Consider the following 16,530-nt stretch of genomic DNA (forward strand, 5'->3'; position numbering starts at 1 on the left):
ACAGATAAATGAATTAATTACTATTTTACAGAATAAAATTAATGAATTAATTATATAAATTAAATAATTCTTGAAAATTAATTAATATTAATATTTTTTGAACAAAGTAAATAATTTTTAAAACTTAAATAATAATTTTTTTTACACAAACGCGAACGGGGAAAAGGGGGTGGCGAATTCGATTTTTTTATTTTCGTTGAATGAATTGAATGAATAGAAAAAATGTATAATATATGTTGTACATACCTAAATTTTTTCTTTTTCATGACATTGTAGCAAAATAGTAGTGAATTATATAAATACCAGCAGTACATTTTTTTCTCTGGGGTATTTTTTTCAACCTTGTCACATATTTGCCCCTTTCAATTTAAACAAAGTCTTAATTAAGCAATTACGGCAGCTTAGCAATGGTTTCAATACAGGCGTGACATCTGTATCTCAATTGTTCAAAACCCTTCGAATTTTTTCGCACGTGATGATATCATAGTGAAAACTTTCAATTATGCGCGCTTAGAAGTACGCTCGCAAATTAATACTACCAAAATTTTGAAGTTCGCGCTCCGCTTGTGTGTGTGTGTGTGTGCGTGCTTTAGGTGTACGTAGGTATGTGTTTTTGTGTGTGTGTGTCACTGAAGCCATACATACATATATACATACATAACCTCTCTCTCTCTTTTCTCTCTCAGTCACTCACTACAAAAAGTGAGTAAAAAAAGTTCAGTTATTTGTCTTTCACTCTCTCTGTCTCTTTACACACACTAACAAAAGCACTTCACTTACACACCACACTTTCTGTGTCGCACAACCCATCAAACACACACACACACACACTCACGCACGCACACATGTACATCAATGCTTTCGGAGTGAAATGTTAAAATATTGAGTTTTCTCGAATTTTGTCTTAATTGGGGGTGAAATTGAAAGAAATTTTTTATGGCATGACCGAATGGAGTACTTTGAAAAATCTTAGGTAAACTCTAATTGAAGAAATTGTGTGAGGAGTAAATCGTTATGTATTTATTTGTTTCTGTTTGCTGTGTTTTTTATTTTTTTAGTAGTGGTTTAAGGTACACTTGCAAAGAGAAAGTGGGAGAAATTATGTTGATAGCATGAGTGATCCGTTTTATAGAAATAGTTTCAGTTTAATCGTTGCACACTTGCAAAGAGAAAGTCGTAGAAATGAGAGTGATAGCGTGAGTGAATCAGATCGCTCCCTTTTTGTGTGTGTGTGTGTGTGTGTGTGCGAGTGCTGTAAGCCACACTAAGAAAAGCATTTGACTCATACACCACAATGTGAGTTTTCTCTAAATTTAGCTTAATTGGGGTTGAAATTTTAAAAACTGGACCTGGCACGACCCGATGCATTCTACTCTTAAAAATGCTAGGTAAATTGTAATTGAAGAAATCCTATATTGTAGATTTCTATAAGATACAAAGGGAGGCAGATAAAATCTGCCTTTTATAATAAGAGATATATATTATTTATATTATTATATGATTGAACGCCACGCATCCATTTCCAAGTAAGCTTGATATATATATCATCATCATCATTATCATCATTTAGCGTCCGTTTTCCATGCTAGCATGGGTTGGACGGTTTAACTGGGGTCTGTGAAGCCGGAAGGCTTCATCAGGCCCAGTCAGATTTGGCAGTGTTTCTACGGCTGGATGCCCTTCCTAATGCCAACCACTCCAGCATGCAAGCATGAAAAAGAAGGTTAGGAAGAAATGTTATAGAAGAGTTCAGGCAGTCCTGAAGTCTGAGCTGAATGCATATAATAAGGTGTTAGCCATAAATTCCTTAGCAGTACCAGTTGTTCTTTATAGTTTCAATGTGCTTAACTGGAATACCAGTGAAATAACGAAAATTGACAGAAAAATCTGCAAGCTAATGACTTGTAATAAGATGCACCATCCAAAGGCAGACGTGGATCGCCTTTACCTTCCCAGAGCTCAGGGAGGTCGAGGTTTGATCCAGCTTGAACTTACATACAAAACCACCACAATCGGACTGGCCAAATACCTTGAAGCAACCAACAATTGGATGCTAAAACTTGTTGAAAAACATGAAAGACCAAAAAAACTTCACTCTATTCTCAAAGAGAGCAAAAAATTCACTACTGATCTCTTAGATACCCACCAGATTGAGCAGGCTGAAGGAAATGTGCCAACTGCTGCTGCAAAGAAAAGTAAATTAATTGCAAAAACAAAAGCGCATGAAAAATTAGCTAGCAGATGGGAACAGAAACCTCTGCATGGCAAGTATGTGGCCGGTAGCAAAAAAGCTGATGTCAATCAGAAACACACGCACCAATGGTTACGAAGCTCAGGGCTGAAAGCAGAGAGTGGGGGTTTCATATAAGCTGCTCAAGACCAAAGCTTACTAACCCGGAACTACCAAGCCAATGTGATAAAAAAATGGAGCTGACCCAAAATGCCGATTCTGTAAAGATGAGATTGAAACTATAGACCACCTAATCTTAGGGTGTAGAGTCTTGTACCTGTAGAATATAAAGCAAGACATGACGGAGTCGGCCAGTATTTACATTGGACAATATGTCAGCATTATAAAATCAAAACCACTGACAAATGGTATAAACACCATCCTGAAGCTGTGACTGAGGGAGAAAATGTGTCAAAACCGGATATTATTATGAAAGATCGGACAAAAAGATGTGTTTATTAATTGACATGAGTATTCCTTGCGATCACAATATAGTGGCGAAAGAATTTGAGAAGATTAGTAAATATAAGGACTTGCTAATAGAAATTGAAAAATGTGGCATCTCAAGGCAACTACAGTACCAGTGATTGTATGATCTCTAGGAATGATAAAAAAAATGTACTGAAACCTATTTGAAAATACTACCAGGCTTACCATCCCTACAGGAGGTGCAAAAAATCGTGTTAACTGGAACGACTCATGTACTGAGAAGAGCATTATCACTGTGAAAACAACATCCATTCATGTATTTATTAATTTATTAATTTCTAAATACATATTTTACCTGTGAATTTGCGCGTGTAATCTGGGAATGCATACAATGAGCTTCTATGCCCTAGGTGTATGGAAAACACTCGGCGAGAAACGGAAAAAGATTTGAAGAAAGAAGAAAAAAATAATAATAATAATTTCTACTGGAAGCACAAGGTCTCAAATTTGTGCGGAGGAGACTAGTCGATTACATCACCCCTAGTGTTTCACTGGTACTTAATTTATCAACCCCGAAAGGATGAAAGGCAAAGCTGACCTCGGCAGAATTTGGACCTAGAACGTAGCAGCGAGTGAAATACCACTAAGCCATTTGTCCAGCATGCTAACGATTCTGCCAGCTTACCACCTAAATAATAATAATAATGATAATAATAATAATCATCATCATCATCATCGTCGTCGTTTAGCGTCCGCTTTCCATGCTAGCATAATAATAATAATGATAATAATAATTCTTTCTATTAAAGGCACAAGGCTTGAAAATTTGGGGGAGGGGATCAGCTGATTACATCAACCCCAGTGTTCAACTGGTATTTTATTGACCCCGAAAGAATGAAAGGCAAAGTCAAGCTCAGCAGAATTTGAACTCAGAACGTAAAGAGGGCAAAATGCCACTAAGCATTTTGCCTGGCATGCTAACGATTCAGCCAGTTTGCCACATTAATAATAATAATAATAATAATAATAATAATAATAATAATAAAATATTGAGAGCAAAACAAACAAATGCAATGATTGATGACATGTTATAGGGGAGAAGTCCTGCCTAGGCATGACAATAAGGATTTTAATCAAAATTGTGTATATGTACACCATTGTTTCATCATCATTTTAACATTCCCTTTTTCATGCTTGCATGGGTTAGACTGTCTTTGTGTGCGTGTGTGTGTGTGTGTGTGTGTGTGTGTTTGTGTGCATGCATGCATGCATGCATGCATGCATGCACACATGTACATAATGTCAAGTTTACATTATGATCAGTCTAACACTCCTACCACTGTACCCCTGCCTCCCATTACTAAACCTTATCATATTTCCTTTTATCACTCATCTATCAGCCATACCAATGCTACACATGTTCCTATCAGCCATGCCTTTGTCTGTTATCTATTACTCATGCCATTGTTACTCATGTCTTTATCATGCATCCACTTATCCTCCCTACCTCATATGCTCATATTTCTTACTACTCATTTCTCAATTACACACTTCTCAAACTCAAAGCGCTACGTCGCTGCAGTAACGAAGGAATGGTAGAGGATTTCCTCAGTTCACCATATTGTGCTTTCAGTATAACTAAAGAAGCCACTGCACTTCTCTAACTCTCTCATCAACACTCCAGTTCCATCACGTATCCTCGCTGTCTCATCATGTCGAGATATTTGTTTAGAGGACCTTACTAGGTATCTCTTTACTCTTTTACTTGTTTCAGTCATGTGACTGTGGCCATGCTGGAGCGCCGCCTTTAGTTGAGCAAATCGACCCCAGGACTTATTCTTTGTAAGCCTAGTACTTATTCTATCGGTCTGTTGTGCCAAACCACTAAGTTACAGGGACGTAAACACACCAGCATCAGTTGTCAAGCGATGTTGGGGGAACAAACACAGACATACACACACATACATATATATATACAACAGGCTTCTTTTCAGTTTCTGTCTACCAAATCCATTCAGAAAGCTTTGGTTGGCCCGAGGCTATAGTAGAAGATAATTGCCCAAGGTGCCACGCAATGGGACTGAACCTGGACCCATGTGGTTCGTAATCAAGCTACTTTCCACACAGCCCCTCCTACGCCTATGCATACATTTTACACACTATTTTATACACTATAAATTCTATCAGGCCATTTAGTGTTAACACTCATCATTTACCTTCACCATTTATCCATCTCCTGAAATACATAACACTGTCACCCTTAACCTCTCTAGTGCTGGTGTCATGGTGAAATGCATCTACTACACTTTGTAAAGTGGTTGGATTTAGGAAGGGCATCCAATAGGGGAAACCATGTTGAAATGAAATTTATGGGTGAGATGTTGCTCATCAACCCATCCAAGAGCATGACAACAATCTGTCCAATGCATGCAAACATAGAATGTACATGCAAGATGATGATGAAGATAAATGTGGTGATGATGAGAAGGATGATCCCTATGGATGAGACATGTCTGACGACAAAAGAAAATAATAAAAAAATCTGTATTCATAATAAATGAAAATAGTCTGAGTCACAAAAGATGTTTTAATTTAACTTTTTTTTTTTCATTGTGAGTGTATATGTAACATACATGTACATACACACTTAATGGGAGTTGAATTGGACAGAGATTTAGTCTTGAAGATTTATTCTAGGATTGTCATTTCATCAGTAAAACAATCCAAACAGAGTATTTAATGCCAGTTTAGACAGAAGACAGAAAGCACTCATATTTTTTGAAGATGCTCCAGGATGACTGGTGGGTGGGTAGGTGGGGGAGTATAAAACTAAGAAGCGAAAATTTTATCCGTTGTCAGAAAACATTATTCACTGTCAGAAATTATGAGGATAACAGTTTGTTGGGTATGTTCTTAGCCCTTTTGTTAGCATATTTCTGGTGAAACAGCTTCTGTTTCAATTAATTTTAAAAATAATAACTTTGTCGTTCTTAAGCTGGTGCTTCATACATCATCATCATCGTTTAACGTCCGTTCTCCATGCTAGCATGGGTTGGACGGTTCGACTGGGGTCTGGGAAGCCAGAAGGCTGCACCAGGCTCCAGTCTGATCTGGCAGTGTTTCTACAGCTAGATGCCCTTCCTAACGCCAACCACTCCGTGAGTGTAGTGGGTGCTTTTTACGTGCCACCTGCACAGGTGCCAGGCGAGGCTGGCAACGGCCACGGTCGGATTGGTGCATTTTACGTGCCACCGGCACGGAAGCCAGTCGAGGCGGCGCTGGCATCGGCCACGATTTGGATAGTGCTTTTTACGTACCACCAGTCCAGGGGTCCTGGCATCTGCCGGGTGCCAGTCATAGGATTGGTTCAATTTCGATTCCAATTTCGATTTCAATTTCACTTGCCCCAACAGGTCTTCGCAAGCTGTCGTCAGATGAGGTTCAATATCGACTTCGCTTGCCTCAACAGGTCTTTGTGTGTCCAAGGGAGGAAAGGCATGCATAAGTGGGCTGGACTCACTTGTCCTGCCTGAACATAAATTAACATTTTGATAGGAGGTTCTAAATGAGTTAACGTTAAAACAGGAAGTATTCTTCATAGAACCAGGCCTCAGTCAGGTTAGTATCAAAAGGGTTAATTCTAGCTTAGCTAGACGAGGACAGGAAATATATAATTTTTTAGAAGGGCTTTCAGGACTATTGGAAGAAAAGGAATTAAACAAGAAAAAAAAATTATTTGTGGATTATATTCACTGTCAGAAAGTTCAAAGATTAGTTAGGGATGTTCTTAAATGAGTGAAATGACTCTTCCTCCACAAATCAAATCACTTGCAAAACAAGTAACTAGCCCAGAAAAGTATATACAATCAAATGCATATAAAAAGCAGTGTATATGTGTGGTGTGTTAATCACTACAATTAATCTACAATGTTTGTTGTTAACACAATGTTTCGGTTGATATACCCTCCAGCCTTCATCAGGTGTCTTGGGGGAAATTTCAAACCTGGGTTCTCATTCCTAAGGTATTGTTCGATATTATTATTATTATTAATATGATTATTATTATTATTATGATTATTAAGATTATTATTATTATGATTATGATTATGATTATTATGATTATTATAATTATTAATATGATTATTATTATTATTATTATTATTAAGATTATTATTATTATGATTATGATTATTATGATTATGATTATTATTATTATTATTATGATTATTATTATTATTATAATTATTATTATGATTATTATTATTATGATTATTATGATTATTATTATTATTATTATTATTAATATTATTATTATTATTCAGGTCACTGATTGAAATCCCTGTGGGATGAAGTTAAAATAATAGACACCACTGGAAAATATGAAAATTAAAAGAAGTAGCATATATGCTAGGTCACAACAACCTCCAAGGCAGACCAAGTTACTCATGTAACATATGGGAACTGGTATTAAGGAAGGATAGGCAAATATTAGATTTATAAGCCCTAAAATTCACTCCATAATTGCCCGTGGGCATATGGCATAGTGGTTAAGAGCGCAGGCTCCTAATCCCAAGATTCTAAGTTTGATTCCAAGCAGTGACCTGAATAATAATAATAATATCAGAAAATACCTTAGGAATGAGAACCCAGGTTCAAAATTTCCCCAAGACACCTGATGAAGGCTGGAGGGTATATCAGCCGAAACATTGTGTTATCAACAAACAAGATGAGGACAAATATCCATCAAATGTAAATAATGTACATAATTCTTCATCTCTTAAATATAAAACTGTAAGATTGCCTATGCCTGCTATAAATAAACCATGCTTCACAATTCCTGCTTTGCCTGCTTCATGCTCTTGCTTGATAGGGCTGGGGTCATCCCACATTCATAGTCTCATCATGTGTAGTACCAGCCAGGTCCATCAGTGCTCTCCATCGCTGGCAGTCCCATGTAAGCCTCTCTGCATCTATCAGTGACAATTCAATTTTTAAGGTGGCAAGCTGGCAGAACTATTAGCATACCAGGCAAAATGTTTAGTCGCATTTCGTCCATCTTTAGCTCAAATTCTGGAGGTCAACTCTGTCTTTCATCTTTTTAGGATCGATAAAATAAGTACCAGTTGAGCAGTACCAGTGGTTCTCAACCGGAATCCATATGGCTCTTGGGGTTCCATATAGGATTTTGTTGTTAATATCTATGTGCAATAAACTGGTTATGTCACTACAATACATAAAATATTTAAACATTTTAAATTCAATTCCTAATAATATTTAATAAAAAAAATATAATAGGAGTTACTAGATATTGAACAGCTAAGAGGATCCTCCATTCCCCGGGTAAAATAGGAATCAAAGGAATTCATAGGCAAAAATGGCTGAGAACCACTGGACTAGAACCTCCTACCAAATTTTAGGCGTTATGCCTACAGTATAAAGGGTTATTATACATTCAATTATATTAAATCAAGGTTTAAATTTATATATCTTTATATTGTTGTTTAGATCAAATTTACTGTCACTTGAAATTTTGCCTATCAATTCATTCAACAAACCAATAGGTGACTAGGCAAAATCTGAATGTTCCATTCTACATGGTATTCACAATAAATTTTATTCTACTCACAGTATACAAATCACCCTCTTTGTAAATGTTTCATGGTAATTCATAAAATTGTTTTTCAAAAACAGTGGCTGTTTGGTAAGTAGCTTGCTAACCAACCACATAGTTCCGGGTTCAGTCCCACTGCGTGGCACCTTGGGCAAGTGTCTTCTGCTATAGCCCCGGGCTGACCAGAGCCTTGTGAGTGGATTTGGTAGACGGAAACTGAAAGAAGCCTGTCGTATATTTGTATATATATATATATATATATATGTGTGTGTGTGTTTGTGTGTCTGTGTTTGTCCCCCTAGCATTGCTTGACAACCAGTGCTGGTGTATTTACGTCCCCGTCACTTAGCAGTTCGGCAAAATAGACTGATAGAATAAGTACTGGGCTTAGAAAGAATAATTCCCGGGGTTGATTTGCTCGACTAAAGGCGGTGCTCCAGCATGGCTGCAGTCAAATGACTGAAACAAGTAAAAGAGTAAAAGAATAAAAGAGTATCTATATTATAGTCTATATATAAAATGCTTATGAGAAAAAGGGTGAATCCCGAAAAGAATTAATTTCTACTTAAGTGCTAGCAACCACCTATGTCTAAATAAACACAAACGTGTACTGTTATACAAAATCAGGCAGAATTTCTTTTGTATACAATACACATGTAGTGAAGCAAATATGCGTACAAGTCAAAACAGGAACCCATGCACATATTCCTGCATATATGCATCAAACAGATTGCAGCAATCTCGTGTTACAGCACCAACATCAGCCTGCTATTAACAGCTGTTTAATTTTGCAGCTGCTACCATTGCAAGGAAACAATCATCCAGACAGACACATATGCAGCTTATATACATATGTGTAACAGTAAGTACACAAGTGTACAGAGGTGGGTCGGTATGAACGTGTGTGTATATAGATAGAGACATAGACATATCAAAATAAATATATATCTATATATATATCTATAAATATATATAAATAAATATAAACATATAAATATACGTATGGATATTTGCAAATACTCACATATATATATACATATATAACTATACATATAAGTACACATATATAAATATACATGTATATATGTATATATACATATAATTATACGTGTATAAATATACATATAATACACATATATAAATATATACATAAATATACATATAAATGTATGCATATATATAAATACATAGATAGATATACATATAAATATATGCATATATAAATATTTAAATAAATAAATATACGTACGTATAAATATATAAATATACATAAAAATATATACATATATAATAAATATATATATACGTATAATAAATATAATATATACATATAATATATACATACATATATATATATATGTATTTATATATATATATATATTATATACATATATATAAATATATATATACATATATATATAATATATTCCATCATATATATATTATGTATGTATATATATATATATATACATATATATATATATATCATCATCATCATCATCATCGTTTAACGTCCGTTTTCCGCGCTAGCACGGGTTGGACGGTTCGACCGGGGTCTGGGAAGCCAGGGGCCGCTCCAGGCTCCAGTCTGATTGGCAGAGTTTCTACGGCTGGATGCCCTTCCTAACGCCAACCACTCCGTGAGTGGATTGGGTGCTTTTTACGTGCCACCTGCACAGGGGCCGGGGGTCCGGCATCGGTCACGATCGGTTCGAGCTTTTAACGTGCCAGCGGCACGGGGGCAACTGGGTCCAGGGTACATTGGGGATCCGGGGTATTTGAATGGGTAGGGGGTATGTGGAATTGCTGCAGAAAGCAGCCCGGGTCTTTGCAGTCACAGCATATCTCCAGAGATCTCGGTCCTTCGCCATTGCCTCAGTGAGGCCCAATGCTCTGAGGTCATGCTTGACTACCTCATCCCATGTCTTCCTGGGTCTACCTCTCCCCCTGATACCTTCAACTGTTTGGGAGTGGCACTTCTTCACACATCTCTCTTCATCCATCCGCAGCACATGACCATACCATCGCAAGCGTCGCTCTTGCACACCACATCTGATGCTTCTTATATCCAGCATTTCTCTCAGGATGCTTACACTCTGTCTTGCGTGCACACTGACACTACACATCCAGCGGATCATGCTAGCTTCATTTCTTTCAAGTCTACGCATGTCCTCTGCAGTCACAGCCCATGTTTCATTACCGTGAAGCATGGCAGTTCGCACACATGCATCATACAATCTACCTTCGCTCTGAGGGAGAGACCTTTTGTTGCCAGTAGGGGTAGGAGCTTTCTGAACTTTGCCCAGGCTATTCGTATTCTAGTGGTGATACTCTCTGTGCATCCACCTCCGCTACTAACTTGGTCACCCAGGTAGCGGAAACTATCAACTACTTCTAGTTTCTCTCCCTGGAGTGTGATGGAATCTGTTTTCTGAGTGTCTGTTGTGTCTATTGTCCCTGTGCATCTGCCGCACATGAAAGCTATCTTATCTGTTAATTTCCCTTTAATGTTGCTGCACCTCTTATGTGTCCATAACTTACATTGGGTGCATCTTATGGAGTTTCTACCTGTACCTTTCCTACAGATTGAGCAGGGCCACCTACCCGAGGGGGTGTGTGCTGAGTACCTCTTGCTGCTTACTAATACTTTGGTCTTTGCTACATTTATTCTAAGGCCCTTTGATTCCAACCCTTGCTTCCACACCCGAAATTTCTCTTCTAGTTCCGGTAGTGATTCTGCTATGAGAGCTAGGTCATCGGCATAGAGGAGCTCCCAGGGGCATCCCGTTTTGAATTCCTCTGTTATTGCCTGAAGGACTATGATGAATAAAAGGGGACTGAGGGCTGAGCCCTGGTGCACACCTACTTCTACCCGGAATTCTTCACTATATTCGTTGCCAATCCTAACCTTGCTGACAGCCTCTCTGTATAGAGCCTGTACAGCCCTTATTAGCCATTCTTCAATCTCCAGTTTCCGCATCGACCACCAGATAGGGAACGGGAACCCTGTCAAAGGCTTTCTCCAAGTCTACAAAAGCTATGTAGAGGGGTTTATCTTTAGCTAGGTACTTCTCCTGCAGTTGTCGGACCAGGAATATAGCATCAGTGGTGCTTCTACCTGGTACAAAACCGAACTGCATTTCATCTAAACAAATTCTCTCCCTAATGAGATGGGTTATGACCTTCTCTGAGACCTTCATCACCTGGTCCAACAGTTTGATACCTCTGTAGTTATTTCTATCTAGAGCATCACCCTTACCCTTGTAGCAGTTGACTATGGTGCTGCTGCACCAGTCATTGGGTATGACTCCATTGTGAACTACCTGGTTTACAATGCGGGTGACTATGGTATAGCCCACATAGCCAGCTGTTTTAAGCATCTCAGCAGTGATTCCTGATAGGCCAGGGGCTTTGCCTGGTTTCATATCCTTAATTGCCTTATCTACAAGGGAGCTGTCTATTCGGGTAGCTGGTCCCTCTACTGGGTCAACATTTGGCAGGCTCTCCTCCTCCCATTCATTCTCCTCATTCAGCAGTCTTTCATAATGGCTTCTCCAAGCCTCTTTCTTTTCACTAGCAGTAAAAGCAAGTGCCCCATCATCCATGCGGACACATTTCTCTCCTATAACATCACTATTTTCTCTGACACACTGTCTGGCAATCCGAAATACTTCAGCTCTTTGATCCTCGCGTCGCTGGACATTGGCAAACTTCTTCTTTTCTGCTACATCTTTGGCTATGTATACCTGCCGCCCAGCCTCCCTTTTGGCTATCTGGTACAGTTCCCTGCTGCCCCCATCCTTCCAGGCTTTCCAGGCCCGTCTCTTTTTACAGATGGCTTTATCTACTGCACTATTCCACCACCACGTAATTCTAGGTCTGGAAGGGACTTTGCACCATCCACAGACTCGGTCTGTGGCACTCAGCAAGCTGTCCCGTAGGAATTCCCAGCTACCTTCTATGTCTGACGTCTGAAGCTCCTCCTCCCTCTCATCAAATTTCTTGATGAGTATGTCCCTAAATTTCTGACCATGTGAAGGGTTCTTTAGCCTCCAAATCCTTCTTTTCTGGATTGGTTTGTTTCTTGGAGTCCTTCTGGCCTCAAGCTTAAAGTCACTGATGATTAGTCTATGCTGAGGGATACATTCTTCACCCGGGAGGGTCTTTGTATTCAAGAGCAACCCTGCATCCCGCTGTCTGGTGAGGATGAAGTCTATTTGGCTAGCGGAGTCTCCTGACTGATAAGTTATAAGGTGGCAGACTGGCTTCTTGAAGTTAGTGTTGCAGATTGAAAGGTTACATGCATCACAGAATTCCAGCAGTCTAGTTCCCTCATCATTTCTGGTGCCAATACCATAGCCACCATGTACCCCAGTGAAGATACCCATTCCCGCCCAACATGCCCATTAAAATCTCCACCTACAAAGATGAGGTCCTTGCTACTAGTCTTTGAAGTAGCCTGCAGAAGGTATCATAAAAGTTGTCCTTCTGATCATTTGGTAGTCCCGCTTGTGGGGCATAGGCGGAGATAATCATAGCTGTGCCACTCTGTAGGACCAACCTGAGCTTAAGCACTCTATCGCAAACCCTGACGACCTCTATGACCTCATCCACCCATTTCTCCGCAAGGAGAATGCCTACACCCCCTACACCTTCCACGTTACCTTGCCAGAAGAGTTTGTACCTAAGTGCCTTGCCCGTGAGGACCCTAGCCGAAGCAGCTCTCCATCTTACCTCTTGTATGCAGCATACATCAACCTGTCTTCTCTCTAGCATCTCTACAATCTCACTAGACTTGCCTGTCAATGTACCAACATTGATAGTGCCAACTCTTAAAACTGGGAAGGAGATGTGGGGGGAGGGGAGGAATTCAGCGCCTGAGAAGAGGAGGGTTGTTGTGGTGGTGATAGTTTTCGTGGCATTTTTCTTTTGATATCTCTTCCGACCTGTCCACGCCGTGGACAGGAGCTGGTGTTAGCAGTGGACATTCGTTATCGTCACTGAGTAATGTAATTAGGTAACGTAGTAAGGAGGAAAAATACAGATATTCTAGAGTTGAGTTGGGGGGGGTCAGGCTGAGAAAGGTTTCACCAGTGAAAAGAGAGGGAAAGACAGTAGAGGGGGTGCGGTCAATATAGGGGAGCACCAGTGGGGAAGGTTGGGGTAAGGAGGAACGATGGCAGGAAGGGTTGGGTAGGTTCGTAAGAAATAAAAACGTAGGATACTATATATATACATACATATATACATATAAAATATTATATATTATACATACATATAAATATAAATATATTATACATACAATCCTATATATGTAATATATATAACATATATACTATATACATATATATATACATATACACTATACATATATTATATACATATATCATACATATAAATATATACATATATACATACATATAAATATATACATATATACATACATATATATATAAATTATATATACGTATATATATACATACATATATATACATACATATATAATATATATACATATCTATATACATACATATATATACATACATATATATATATATACATACGTATATATATATACATATATATGTACATACCATATAATATATAGACATATATATATATAGACATATATATATATATTACATATATATACATACAATATATATATATATTACATATATATATATATATACATATATAATATATATATATACATAATATATACATATATATATATACATATATATATATACATACATATATATATACATACATATATATAGACATATATATATACATATATATATATATATACGTACATTATATATATATACATATATATATACATAATATATATAACGGGAAGCTTTATAAATACGTACATATATATATATATACATATATATATACATACATATATATGTATATACATATATATACATACATATATATACATATATATACATACATATATATACATATATATATACATATATATGTATATACATATATATGTATATACATATATATACATACATATATATACATACATATATATACATATATATGTATATACAAATATATATTTTCTTGATTGATTGATTGATTCTAGTTTCAGCTTATGAGCTGTGGCCATGCTGGGGCACCGCCATTTGGTGTTGCTACTTGGTTTCACTTCATGGAGGCTTTCTAGCAACTGCTATTTGGTGCATGAGAGAGTTCGATGCAGCTGCCCTCATCTGCCCCTCCTGCCGTGAAGTTGGTTCATCTGGGACACCTGACAGGAAGAGATCCAGCTTCATTTTAAGACATCTGTATCCACCCCATGCAGGTCTCTCAGGTTCTTCAGGAGATATTGAAGAGCTGTGGGCCTCGGAAGCCCAGGCTATCACAGAATCTTGTCCTACATCTTGATGGCAGGTTTGGAGTCCTAGGCACCACGCAGTGGCGCCCAGTTCTGGCATTTGCGTAACTCTCGATGCCAAAGTTCAGGACACTTCCCTCCAGGATCTTCCAGATGTATATTATGGCATATCTTTCCCGCCTACGCTCCAGGGAATATAATTTTAATCTCTTGAGTCTTTCCCAGTAGCTTACATTCTGCATAGAGGCTATCTTCTTTGTGTAGCTTTGTTGGATCGCCTCAAGTTCTGTGATCAACTTGACACTGGATGGTGACCATAGCTGAGAGCAATAGTCAAAGTGGCTTAGGACAAGTGTCTTCCAGAGGACCATCATGGTTTCTTGTTCTCTTGTTCTAAAGGTTCTAAGAATCCATCCAGCCAGCCGTCTACATTTCATTGTCAGTTTAGCAACATGTACATGAAAGGTCGCGTCATCACTCATGTGAATACCCAGGTCACGCACTGATTGTGCCTCTGGAATTGCAATCCCTCCGGGTCCAGTGTATTCATTGGGTATTGCATTCAGTTTTGCATGCTGATAGTATAAAGCTTGAAACTTTCCAGCATTGAACTGCATGCTATTCTTTTCAGCCCACTTGTATTTTCGTCCAGCTCACATTGCAGGTGTTTAGTGTCCTCAGGGTTCTGTATTGCCTGTGAAACTTTTGTATCATCTGCATAACTTGTGATCGTGGCTCTCTGCGTGGCTGAGGGCATGTCTGAGAGGGCCATTATGAACAGTAGTGGTCCCAGAACAGTGCCCTGCGGAACACCGCTCACTATTTGTGTGTTAATGGAGTGGCCCCATTGGCTACTACCACCTGACTTCTATCCTTCAGAAAGTCATGAAGCCATTCTCCCAGTTTTCCAACTATGTTGAGATCACGCAGTTTGTGACATATCATTCCATGATCGACTTTATCAAGGCCTTTGCAAAGTCGAGATATATCACCCACATTTGAGTGGTTGAGCAGCCGTTTCAGCACCCAGTCATAGTGTTGTAGGAGCTGAGTTAAACAGCTTCTCCCTGGTCTGAAACCATGTTGGGTGTCGGGCAGCAAGTCATTCTCTTCAAGGAAGGTGATCAGCTTCCTTCTGACTATTCGTTCCATGACCTTGCTGATGTGTGAGGTCAGAGTGATAGGTCTATAGTTCTTGGCTTCCGCTCTGCTACCTCCTTTATGAATGGGGCATATTTTACCTTCCTTCAGTTTTCCTGGAAGTTTGCCAGCTGCAAGGAAGCTCTGAAAGAGGAACTGCAGTGTCTTGCTAGGACTCTCTTACATGCTTTTAGGAGGATTGCCGGGAATCCATCGGGGCCAGTAGCTGAGTCTGTTTTCATTTCATCTATAGCCTTGGTTACATCGTCTTCCTTTATATCGATGTAATCTATCGTCGCCGCCTCTGATTTTATATCTGCAGTGGTAAAAAAGTCAGTTGGATGGTGATTTGGAGATGCCCAAGGGGTGGAGTGAAAACACTCTTGAATTGCTCATTCAGTATTTCACTTACCCTCATTGGTTTTCCTGTAAGTGTGCCATCCTTTTCAAGGAGTGGCCCTATTCTACAGTGCACTGTAGCTGTTTCTTTGGCATACCTGTAGAAAGCTCTGGGGTTAGATTTTATGTTTTCTATAGCCCAGGCTTCTTGTCTACTCTTTCCTTTTCATGGGAGAGTTGCAGACATTTTTCGATTTCCAACAGTTTTATTTTTAGGCGGGACTTTTCACTGCTTTCAATCTGTTTGTTTAGGCGATTTGAAATTTCGTACGCCGTCTCATTAAAATTTCCTCTCTCTGGGGATTTTATATATATTATATACATATATATATATATATATATATATATATATACATA

At 38.4% G+C, this 16,530-nt stretch overlaps 1 protein-coding gene across 1 annotated transcript in view; it reads right to left on the reverse strand.

Moving 5' to 3' along the window:
• LOC115215180 (TLC domain-containing protein 4-B-like) overlaps window positions 1–16,530 on the reverse strand; it is an 80,040-nt gene that overhangs the window by 62,287 nt on the left and 1,223 nt on the right. The window lies entirely within an intron of this gene.

The sequence above is a fragment of the Octopus sinensis genome, linkage group LG8 (assembly GCF_006345805.1).
Source record: "Octopus sinensis linkage group LG8, ASM634580v1, whole genome shotgun sequence".
In the NCBI taxonomy this organism is placed as follows: Eukaryota; Metazoa; Mollusca; class Cephalopoda; order Octopoda; family Octopodidae; genus Octopus; species Octopus sinensis.